Source organism: Sciurus carolinensis, chromosome 6 (genome assembly GCF_902686445.1).
Source record: "Sciurus carolinensis chromosome 6, mSciCar1.2, whole genome shotgun sequence".
Taxonomy (NCBI): domain Eukaryota; kingdom Metazoa; phylum Chordata; class Mammalia; order Rodentia; family Sciuridae; genus Sciurus; species Sciurus carolinensis.
The window spans coordinates 24,793,548-24,805,978 of NC_062218.1; the positions used below are offsets into that span (position 1 = coordinate 24,793,548).

Here is a 12,431-nt window from a genome sequence, read left to right on the forward strand (position 1 = left end):
TGGAATGGACCCACCTTTTGACCCAGTTATCCCACTCCTTGTTTTATACTCAAGGGACTTAAAATCAGCATACTACAGTAATGCAGCCCTATCAATATTTATAGTAGTTCAATTCACAATAGCTAGATTGTGGAACTAACCTAGATGCCTTTCAACAGATGAATAGATAAAGAAACTGTGGTATATATACACAATGGAATATTATTCAGCTTAAAGAAGAATAGTATTATGGTATTTGCAGGTAAATGGATGGAGTTGGAGAATATCATGCTAAGCAAAATAAACCAATCCCCCCCCCCAAAAAAAAAAAAAAAAAACAAAGGCCAAATGTTTTCCTTGTTAAGTGAATGATGATATATGACGGGGTTGGGGTGGTGGGGAGTAAGAAAAGAATGTTAGAACTTTAGATTATGTAGAAGGAAATGAGAGGAAGTGGGGTATGAAAAATGGTGGAATGAGACAGACATCATTACCCTATGTACATGTATGATTACACAAATGGTGTGAATCTACATTGTGCACAACCATAGAAACAAAAAGATGTGCCCCATTTGTGTACAATGAATCAAAATGCAGTCTGTAAAAAATAACAAGTAAATAATTTAAAAAATAATTTCTATGTTTAACTACCAGGTTGGACGGTAATGTAGGTTTATAACTGTTCCTTATTTAGCCATGATACACTATATAACTGACAATAATCTGACCAAGAACAGTATAGTTGTCCCTCAGTATCCATGTTGCATTAATCCTAGGAATCCATGTGGATATTAAATTCAGTAGACACACATTCCTTAAATTAATAAAAACTATATAAATAGCTGTTATACTACATTGTTACAGGCATAGTGATGAGAAAAAGTCTGTCCCTGTTTAGTACAGACATGACCATCATATGTTGAACAATGTAATAAATAGATGAGACACGGGATAAAATGTTTAAATGAGTGTTGACAAGAAAAGGAGGACTTGTGCAAAGACAGACCTAGCTCAGGGCATTTCTCAAAAATCCCTTCCTACACATGGATTCAGTAGTACTGAATTCAAGTGGATTTTGCTTTGGGGAACTTTCTGGAATTTTGTTTTTCAAATATTTTCTAAATGTAATGTAGAACCTGTGAATGCAGAGAACTAAATATTGATTAAAAAAAAAAAAACTTTGTTGTCTAATTGTTCTTTCTCAAGTTGTCATTAATTCTCAAATTCACAGGACTATCAATGTACATCATCACAATGCTTTCTCTTCCCTCCAGCTTATATTTTCTTAATGACCCATTTTCCATCACAATGTCAAGTGCTCTGTGTTCCACTTTTCATTTAATACTGACTTGTTCTTCTCAACCAGATTGCAGTCTTCTGAGTGTGAAGGAGGTGGTCTTGCTTTCATTATATATACTGTATTGAGGTTTTCACAGTGTTCAGCACAAGTAGGCAGTCCACAGGAAAAGTTTGACTGACATAAAAGTTGAGTTCAATTTTTCAGAAACTTTCCACAGGTATATAGGAGCTATGGCCTATTTGATCTTCCCATAAATGGCTCTTCTCACATAATGTGACACATTGTCAGATTTCTGTAGCTTCAACTTTTAAATTTCACATAAGTTTCACTATTTTGAAAGTCGTTAACTCTTTACAAGCATTATCTATTTTAAAGAATATTCTAATTAAAGTGTTATTTCATATTTTAATATCTGTTACTTTAACATATTAATAAAATTTATTTAGTGTAAATATTTAATATGCACAATGATATAATTCTAGAATTCTTTATTTATTCATTTTATGATGAGAAGACCAAAACCTATGTTCTACTTCTACTAGACTACCTTGTGATATTAAACATATGACCTAACCGGAAACTAAAATACACACTAAACCAAAATGAAAGTATTAATTCCAAATGCATGTGACTTTTCTAATTAGTGGTAAACTTTACTTGAATAAGTTGATGAAGCATATCCAGAAGAAAGGAATAGTTCTTGGCAGAAAATAGAGTTTATTACTTTAATTTACTCACAAAACTCTAGTACAATATGTAAATCATAAGAGTAATATAAAAAGAAAAAAAATATGTGGAGTGGTATTTTATGAGCCTTGGCTGATACTTGTCAGAAGATCAAAAGTTAAAACTGAGAAAAATATAGTTTTACAGATTAATAATTTCAGTCCAAATATCACTATTTATCTATAAAAGGACTTCTAAAAGTGTTTTGGGAAATACCTTCAGAAATCCTAAAGTAGTAGGATTTTCCTCAGTATAATAATGCCCAAAATGGAAGGCACTTTAACTGACTTTAAATATTTTAATTGCTTAAAATATTAAGCAATTATTCATTAAATTTCTGTAAAGAAAAAAAGCACAATGTCTGAAGTAGTCTCCTATGATAACTCTACATTCCAAAAAAATGCTAATGTTCCACAGGGAAAGAAATTCTCCAATAATCCCACAACCACACCACTGATACGTGGTAAAGATTATATAGGATGGTTATTTCTGAGGTTCTTTCATCAGAGCTTTGTACAAGTCTGTTTCTTCTTTAGAAAATGAATGAAGGAATTTTTTCCTTGATGTTTTGCAAATTCCTTCTTACTCTCAAGGTGCAGCCTGAGATTTCACTTGTAGTTAAAAGCTTTTTTTCATTTTCCTAACATGCAGTCAACACCTTTGGTTAAAACTCACGGAGGTAAAGACTCAAAGATCAGTCACCTCTGATCTTGCTCTCATTCTGGTTTTCCAGCAATACTGTATTTCCTTTCTCTCATCAGTTAAGGGTAGAAGCATAATCCAGTGACTTGGGTCAATGGGATTTGAACATAAGTATTATGATTCACATCCAGGCCAGAGCACTGATTTTCTTTGTTGTTGGGGGCTATGCCATGCGGACTACGCCAAGATGGTGCCTGGCAGCCAGCCAGAAGTTGTTTTGGTCACATCGGCTGTGAGGAGGTTAATTAACAAAGCACACTCAGGTGATTTGTCATTGGCCGTATTCAATTAAGTCCACGCATACAATGCATGCACATGTGTTCTCCAGTGCTCCTGATCGTGCCTGCTCGCTTTGACCTTTACCATGATTGGGCAGCTGGCTCCTCACCTAATCTTCGCATAATTGGCCCTACCCTTCACCTCCTGGAAGGGATATAAGCCAGGTCTCCTCGAGGGCCGGGGGTGCCAGGTTTGAGGTTCTGGTTCCGGGTTTCCTGAATTTATAATAAACCTTTCGAATTCAAGAGCCTCGCTATTCGTTAGTCTCCCGTATCAAATGAATTCCGCTGGACGGCGTCAATTTGTGTGTGAGTACCTCAGTCTTAACTACCCTATCTCCAGTGCTGCAGTGATTTAGAAGGTCACAGCATCTAGATAGTTATCGAAATCATCAGTGTCATTACAGTCTCAGTCAATATTTATTCCTAAAATCTATGAACATAAGAATTCCCATCAGCACGTATTTAGCATATACCATAAAGGGTATATACCCTGCTTGTTACATTTTCATTCCACGTATTACTCTACCACACTCAGGGGTGAAAAGCATCCCAAGTATTGGCTGTTTGCTTAGGAACTGAAGAGTGTTCATGGATTTTTCTGTATGCAAACCTGTGGCTTACCTTGTACTACTGTCATTTATATTTTCCCCAACTCTCAGCTTTTTATTTTCACCACATTTCTTTAGTGCATTACTCAAACACCCCAATGGCAAATCCTTGGTGAGACATGTTGCCTATCAGCATCCCAACAGCTGCCATATTTCTTAATATCTAAATTGTTTTTCATTTTGTTTTGTTCTAACAATGTCTACAGCTCATGCTGTTTCTCCACATTTGATTCCTCTGTGTGGTACATCCAATTAGGCAATTATTAAGATACCAAACAGCACAAACTTTCTCATTATTTTCATCAAGTGAGTTGTGTGATTTGACTTAAATTTTTATTTATTTGATTTTTTTTCTGTTTCTTCACTTTTAACATTAGTTATAGCTTACCTCATTGAAATGAACAACCATTTAAAAGTCACAATTCTGAAAGTCAGATGTGACTAAAATCTAGCCTTTCAAAAGTCATGCAGGCTCACCTAAAAGAAGTCAGTACAGAAGGTTGTGCTGTAATACTTGCATTGTAAGTGTGGCTTTGTTACAAAACAACTATTAATTTAGGAAACCAGTAAACACAATGTGAATTTTGAGTTGGCTTATGTGTGATTTTGTTTGCAAGAAACATCAGAGGAATATAGAAAATTGCCCTTACCTGAGCACAGCCACCAAAGAATACATAAAACACAGATTCACACATACCTGAAACACCTACCAGTGACGCAGTTCATTGCGTGTGTTATGAGCTAACCCATTCACATCTGGTATTACACTTCCCAGTCATAATCAGATAACCTTCTTTCCACTACTTTAAAATAACTCACAAAGTGCAATGCTTGTTATCCCTATTTCTGCAGGCGAACTTCAGTTCTTTTCAAGGTCAATCCATTCATTGCTATATATATATATGTTTTAGTCATTTAACATGTAAAAATGTGCTATTGTGTTTCAATCTCTTTTTAATGTATCATCAAGGAGATTTGAATGTCATGTCCCTAATCCCTGTTTTCCCCATTATCTTTATGGTTTTACAGTGCAATTAAAAAAAGGAAAAATAAACAAACAGAACCTCCTTTACTTGCTGTAGTGAAAAAGACAGCACTGTGATTACCCATGAAACAGACGGGATCTGAGTGGGAATAGATACCAGCAGCCCACACGTGAGCTTATTCTAAGGGGAATGTGCAGTGGTGCAACTTTATACAGGAAGGAAAACCTCAAAGGAATCAACATCGAGAGATGTGAATGCAGTGCGTACGACTGCAGGCAACAGTCCCAGTGTGCAGCAATCAGAAAGCAATTGATTCAATTCAGAATCTCAAGAAAAAGGTATTGAACAAGCTGCCACACGGGCTAACAGAGTCCTCAGACCTTCCTGATAACCATCAACTGGAAAATGGCATTCACATTTATAACCCTAATGCTTCCATTTCAGCACAATGCAAATGCTGAGAAAATATGAAATAATTACATATGTATTCCAATTCAAACCAAGGAGAAAATCTGCCACTGTGCATTTTGAAACAATGTGTTAAAACCATGAAAACAGGTCATTTGCAAGCAAGGAATGATATGTAGGTAAATGTAAATAAAGATTTAGTCATGAGAAGCATAGTGCTAGATACTGGCAGGTACACATTTTAAAAATCCTTATTATTCAATACATGTTAGATGAAAAGAGAACTGTAGCTTAGTAGCATATCTAGTATGCATTAACATCGCAATTTTTCTTGATTCTCCAAGGGCCTTTCCTGACCCTTATTTTGGTTTACCTATCCTAAATTCAATCCTAAATATATTGCATCATCATATTTTCTACAAAGCAATAACTTTTCATTTTAATGACTAATAATTTGTTACTATTCATTAAGAAAAATACTTTATACTTCTCTCTTTCTGTGTACAATTCACTGCAGAAGGAAGCTTCAGAATTTCTTTAATAAATCAATCTGTAGATATTAATATAGAAGTAGAATGTGGATTATGTATACCTATATTTGAGATTGAATTTGATCCAATACATTCAATTTAGATGGCATGAACTTTTTGTTTCTTGTACAGACTTGAATTCAAAGACTGAAAGGCCATGTTTCAAGAGAACATGTACTAAAATTAATATATACAATATTTTGAGGTGTTTTATTAAAATTAAAAATGTTGATTTTTTTTTGAAATAATAATTTTATGTTATTCTCATGTTTGACCATCATGCTTTGTTCTGCTTTGCTGATTAAAATCAGTTTGTATAATTACTTGTCAATATCCATTTATTTATCTATTATTCAATAGTAAATATTTATTAAATATCTAATATGAATCAGTAACTTTTCTATGGAATAAAATAAACAAAATGCTATGACAGTGTATACATGTATATATGCATGTATATGTATATGAATAAATATTTTATTTTTTTCTGCCAAGAGTATTAAAACATATTGGGCAAAGCCAGTCACAAGGGTGCATGCTTGTAATTTCAGTGCTTTGGGAAGACTGAGAATTGCAAGTTAAGGAATTTAAGGAGACCCTATATCAAAATAAAATTATAAGGGGCTGAAGATGTTGCTCAGTGTTTAAGTACCCCAGTGGTTAAGCACCCCAGGTGCAATCCCTAGTTAAGGAAGGAAGGAAGGAAGGAAGGAAGGAGAGAGAGAGAGAGAGAGAGAAGAAAATGAAAGAAATATTGGGCAAAATCACATGAATTGGTGGTAAGAAAATTCACTATGAGGGTTACCTTTTAGCTAAGATCTAAAAGGGATGGTATAGGAAGCAATCAAGGACCTGAGGCTCAAGTTCCCAGGCAAAGAAAGCAGCAAAGGACCCCAGGCTTCACAATGTGTGGAGACTTTGCAGAAGAAACAGAAACCAGAGCAAATAAGACATATTTGTAGAGGAGGACAAAGGGTGAATGTGTTGCCAGATGGTGTCTTACAGTGTCCTGACAACTGAATCTGTGTTACCTCTTTCCACTGTAAATATAAGGGTAAGATGGAAAAATATGAACATAACATTTAGAAAATCTGATTTAAGAATTAAAAATGATCATGCCTATAACACAGAGAATAACTTGTGAGTCAAGATGATGAATTACATTTCTATTGCAATAATTCAGAAAATGGTGGTGGTTTAGATTAGGATTGCATTGGTATAGGTAGTAAGGTACCAGAATTTGGATTAATTTTAAAGTAAAAGTTAGGTGAGACACAGAAAAGGATAAATGACTTTGTAAATAACTCCAGAGGTTTAGGGCCTGGGACATTGTGATAATGGAATTACTAGATAATGAGAGGGTGAATACTTAAGATTTAGCAGTTTGGGGAAAGAAATGCCACATGTTCCATTTAGGCCATTATGCCAGTGCAGCTATTACCTGTTAAAATAGTAAGAAGTGACTTAGTTTTCTCAGGCCCCTATAATAAAATATTGTAGACTTGGTGATATATAATCAACAGAAATATATTTTTCACAGCTGTAGGGGATGAGGAGTACAAGGTAAAGACGCCAGCGTGTTTTGTGTGTGGTGAGGTCACTTCCTCACAGATAGCCATATTCTCAATTCTACCTAACATGGCAAATGGATAAAGAATCCCTCCGTTGTCTCTTTTGTAAGGGCACCAATACTTTTCATAACTTCATGTTGTGATCATCTCCCAAAGGTCTGATCTCCTAATATCATCACATGATGGGTTTTGGAGTTTCATCATGAAACTACTCGGGGAAACTTATCCCTAAAATATATATACCAGCCATTGCATTTGGTTATATGGATTTGGACATCAGAGTGAATCAGTGTCTTGTAATCCATTATCACCATTATCATCTAAAGGGCCTTTAAAGAATTACATAACAAAAAAGTAAAGGGTAGGAGTGAGGTTCAAGCCTCATGAGTTACAGGGAACTTAAACTTGATAGTCTGACAAATGATCACAAAAATATGGACTTAGAAGAAGAATTAATATAAATAACAATAAAATTAGGAGATTGAAGTATATAAAACAATTCGACAAAGAAATTTTCCCTGAAAAGGATGATATCTACTCTCTCAAATGTTGCTGATGAAGTATGAAAGAGAAAACAGCTATTCCCTTTGCCCAAGAACAATCTGCAAGCAAGCAATGACAGAGGAGAGCTAAGACTGAAAGACATAATTACCTGTGAAGAGTATGGGCAGCCAAAGCCCTGGGGATTTGCAAAGCCCTTCCATGTTAGGTTGTCATGGAGATTCCCAACATATGAATGAACACTGCTGGCAGGGTTGTGGTTTGAGTTGTTATCTTTACCAGTGCCTATGTCTTCTTGATCCATGAGAGTTATCAAGCATTCTTTGATGTTAGAGATCATTTCAAGGAGAAGTCCTAGAAAGGTGTTTCCATGTATCATATGGAATTAGAAGTGTTTGCTACATGAACTTTCAGGACTGAGAAGGATGACTCTAATATCCAAACACTCTAGTGAAGTGTGGGATCACCAATCTATGTGTCATTGGCAATGATAGCAGCCTCCCTGGTGCTGTGAATTCCACCTACCTGAAAATTCTGGGCATAGTTGGCTTAATGGACAATGACTTTGTTGGCACTGATATGACCATTGGTATTGACTCCACCTTCTACTAGATCATAGAAATTGTGAATACCATCACTACCACTGCAAAGAGTCATAATAAGACTTCTGCCACTGTGGATACCTGGACCTTATCACCTCTCTCTTCTGTGAAACTGACTGTAATTTTATTCCTGAGTATCTTCAAGATAATGACTGGGGCAGGGGGAAAATTTTGTCACCAGCTAAGTGAGACAACCTGTTGTTCTCATGTCATTATCATCATTGTAACTGAGGTTACAATTGATAAAAACAAACAAACAAAAAATCTCATCAGAAAACATCAAGAAACTGGTGATAAAGCACCTAAGATGACAACTGGGTCACCATGTTGGGACATGTGCAGTGGAGTAGGACTGTCAGTCTTTGACCAAATCCTGGGTATCAGAAGGGTGTGGAAGCACTGATGGTGTTTGCAAAGGGGATTCCAGACACCCCAACATGTAAGGGAAGCCTCTCTGGAAACCAGTCAATGTGCCTGCCCCTCAGTGGAGTAAGTCCAGATGATGAAAGGTTTAACTGAGGCAATGAGTTACAGAAGATTTAATCAAGTTATATCACCAAGAGGATGTAGCTTCATGAACAAATGGGATGTAGAAAAGTTTCTAGCTCATGTTACACCTGTCACTAAGATTGGTTTACCTACAGTTGCCATGATAAACATGAGGGCTACAGGAATGACTGTTACTGTTCCCGCAAGTCCTAAGAGAACTGGCCTCATCCAGGGCAACATGCTGATTTTGCATGATGGTTTTGAGGGACAGGTCAAGGGTCAAATTAAGGAAATCAGAGTTATGTTGGAGGATAGGCTGATAAAAGTGGTCAAGTTGACAAACTTGAAACTAAAACAATTCTACCAAAAATAACTACACTTAGCTTTCAAATTGTTCTCATTAGGGACTTTTAGACTTGCTCAAGATGTCTATAATAGATGAAGGACAGAAAGATGTTTGATGGTTTCTGTGTCCCATTTGTGGTCCTTTCTGATAGATTCAGATAACCTCTCTGGCTCAGACTTGAGTACTGGGACCAACGCAGCACTCACTACCATCTGTATAACTTGTAAATAGATCAAAGAGTTAACAGTGTGCACCAAGTATTTTATCATTGAGACTGTGGGTAGTTACTGTTGCTACATGGCAGGATAGGCAGCTGAGGCCAGTGCTGCCAACATTTTTGAGGAACCCTTCACCATTTGAGACCTGCAGGCAAATATTGAACATCTGGTACAAAGATGAAAACATTTGTAAAAAGCACTTGGTGTTAAGGGATGAAAAAATGAAATGAGAACTATGCCACTAACTTTATTTTTAACCTGAACTCAGGAAAGGAAAGGAGTCTTCAACAAAATGTACTTGACCACATGCAGATGGTGGCAACCCACCTCCCTTCTACAGGAATTGTACAACTAAAATGGGTGCCAAGGCTGTGAATTGGATGTCTGGGAAAATCAAAGAGAATTAATGTGACAAGTGGATCTTTGCATATTCCTCACTTGGGATGCAATGTATAGGGGGACCCTGGTTTTTCAACCTCGACTAAGTTAGAGGTCCACCACACAGCTGCTTATCCTACACAGCAAGTTAGTGATGACTTTTTCTTTGTTGTTCTCTATAGACTCCAAAATTGTACAACTTATGTCTTTTGATAACCAGCAAAAGTATATTTGAAAGGCAACATTAAGATTCTTAATAGGGAGTAGTACGTGACATTGCATTGGACGGTAATTCCTCTTTCACTTTTCTTTTCTGGTATTCAAATATGAATGAGACAAGGAGAACATTCCCACTCCGACAACCATGGTTTTAATGGAAATGAAATGAGATGCACATGTGAAATCTACTCTAGAAACATACTCTAAAATATGATGTGGCTGGTGTTGTAAAATTTAAAAATAATGGGCTATTTTAAGATAAGATACTTTCTATTTCACTTAGGTATTGAATAAAAAGTATGTTTCTGCAGCTATTAGTGATGTTGCACTGTGACAGGTCAGGAAGCTGATGATAGTGAACATGGATCTTAGAGAATTTTGTTTCACTTTGAGAAGGTACCAGATGCTCTTTTCAGATTTCTGTATTTTAAGAGGAGCACCTGCCTTATCCAAAAGCGGTTGAGAAAAACTCAGTCTCCACTTCCGATTGTTACTGAAGGAAGTCACCCCAGCAAATTCTTTCCTGGCCCATGAAGTGCCCTATTCTAATATAAAACTCTTCTAAAGACAGGATGAAGTAAGGGAAGAGTGAGTTTTCATCTAAGCAAACATTTGATTGATATCTATGGACAACTGAAGATTTAGGCGGAGGGAAGATTTTCTCCCTTTTGCAGATTGAAATCAGAAGGAATGTGGTTAAAAAAAAAGCTCTTGCCATTATCAAATAAAACATCATACCACATATTTTGTAAAAATAATACCTATGAATAAAGAAGACCCAAAAGTTTCCAACAAAGTTATTATCTAAATCTTTAGTTATAAGTATGATATAATATTGTTTTGTTTAGATGATGTAAGTTTATTTCAGTAATATGAGCATTTCTAAATCAGGTCTAAATTACATTGATATTTAAGGTTGGCAATAACTAGAGTGGATGTTGAAACTGTAGATAAAATGTGACACATTACACACTCTGAGATGCAACCTTTACCCAGCTTCCAATTGAAAGAGCCAAAATTACTTTTTTCCCGGTAGTAGACATGTTTCTCCTTCTAGGCCTAAAATCAATTACTCTCAGCATGGAGTAATTAAATGAACTAATTAGATGTTGATGCAAATTGAGACTACACTTCTTTGAAAACTTCTTGGACTACACATTGACTACCAACTCTCTATTTTTGGTAACTTTCCTGCCTCTCTCCTGGTTGTTTTCAGAAAAATAACACTTGCTTATATAGGAAAACATAATCACTTATACATTTTAATTGATTTTACTCCCCCATGTTGAGGGGTTTTCTGTATTTGAATTCACAAAGAGACATACCTGGCTCTACTGTCAACTCTAGTACACAGGGTAATTTCATTTCAATCATTTAGAACATATCACACTGTGAAATGATTTAAATTTGTTCCTGATGTAACTCTGAATTGCTTTGTTGATCTCTGGCTTATTGTATTAAGATGCATTTTCAACTAATATTTTTGCATTAGTTTATGATTTTCTTAAATCCTTATCTGAATTGATAATGCAGTTGTGCTCCTCAAAGGTTTTGAAAAGTCTAATGCTGTTAGGAAGAAAGTCAAATCAAATCAAATCACAATAAAGAAAAAGGCTGAGGCCATTTCCCTAGAGTCAATATGTATTGTTGTATATGACAACAGAGATTATGGAGGTTTATTATGCCTTGAAATTTCATTATCTTTAAATGCATATGGATATATTTGTCTCTTACAGTAAATATATCCTTTCTCTTACAAGCATAAATTGTTTTCATATGAAAGCAAAGATGAAAGAGGTGAGTTCATACAGCATGGCACTTATCTCTCAGAAGCATCTAATTAAAATATGATGCTGGCCAACAACCTTTGATTTGAAACTCTTTGTTGACCTAAGAGAATACTGTGCTGTGCTCTCATGTGTGTGTGTGTGTGTGTGTGTGTGTGTGTGTGTGTGTGTGTGTTAGTCAGCATTTTTTGCCACTGTGACCAAAAAGATCTGAGAAGAAAAATTAGAGGTGAAAAAGTTTATTCTGGGACTCATTCTTTCAGAGGTCTCAGTCCATACATGGCAGATTCCATTCCTAGGTGCCCAAAGTGAGGCACCACACCATGGTGCAAGAGTGTGGCAGAGAAAAGCAGCTCAGAATATCACATCAGGAAGAAGAGAGAGAGACACACACACAGAGAGAGAGAGAGAGAGAGAGAGAGAGAGAGAGAGTTCTACTCAAAAAAGACAAAATGCAAACCTCAAAGTCACATCCACAGGGACCCTCCTTCTCCAGCCACTCCCTATCTGCCTACAGTTACCATGAAATTAAATCCTATTCCTGGTTAATGTGTGATTAGGTCAAGGTTCTCATAATCCAATCATTTCACCTCTAATTTTTATTGCATTTTGTCACACATGAGACTTTGGAGAACACCTCAAATTTAAACAATAAAAATGTGTGTGTGTGTGTGTGTGTGCATGTATTTCAGATTAGGATTCCATGATTACAATGTTCAGGAAATATAATGTGAGGGCACAGTTACCCCACTGATCAGTGCGCCATTCATTTAGTGCAAATCTTTAAGTCCCTGTCTATA

The 12,431-nt window shown here is 36.0% G+C and overlaps 1 pseudogene; it reads left to right on the forward strand.

The window, feature by feature from the left end:
* Positions 1-2,650: 2,650 nt before the first annotated feature.
* LOC124987005 (ATP-dependent 6-phosphofructokinase, muscle type-like) lies at positions 2,651-9,654 on the forward strand (annotated as a pseudogene).
* Positions 9,655-12,431: the final 2,777 nt, after the last annotated feature.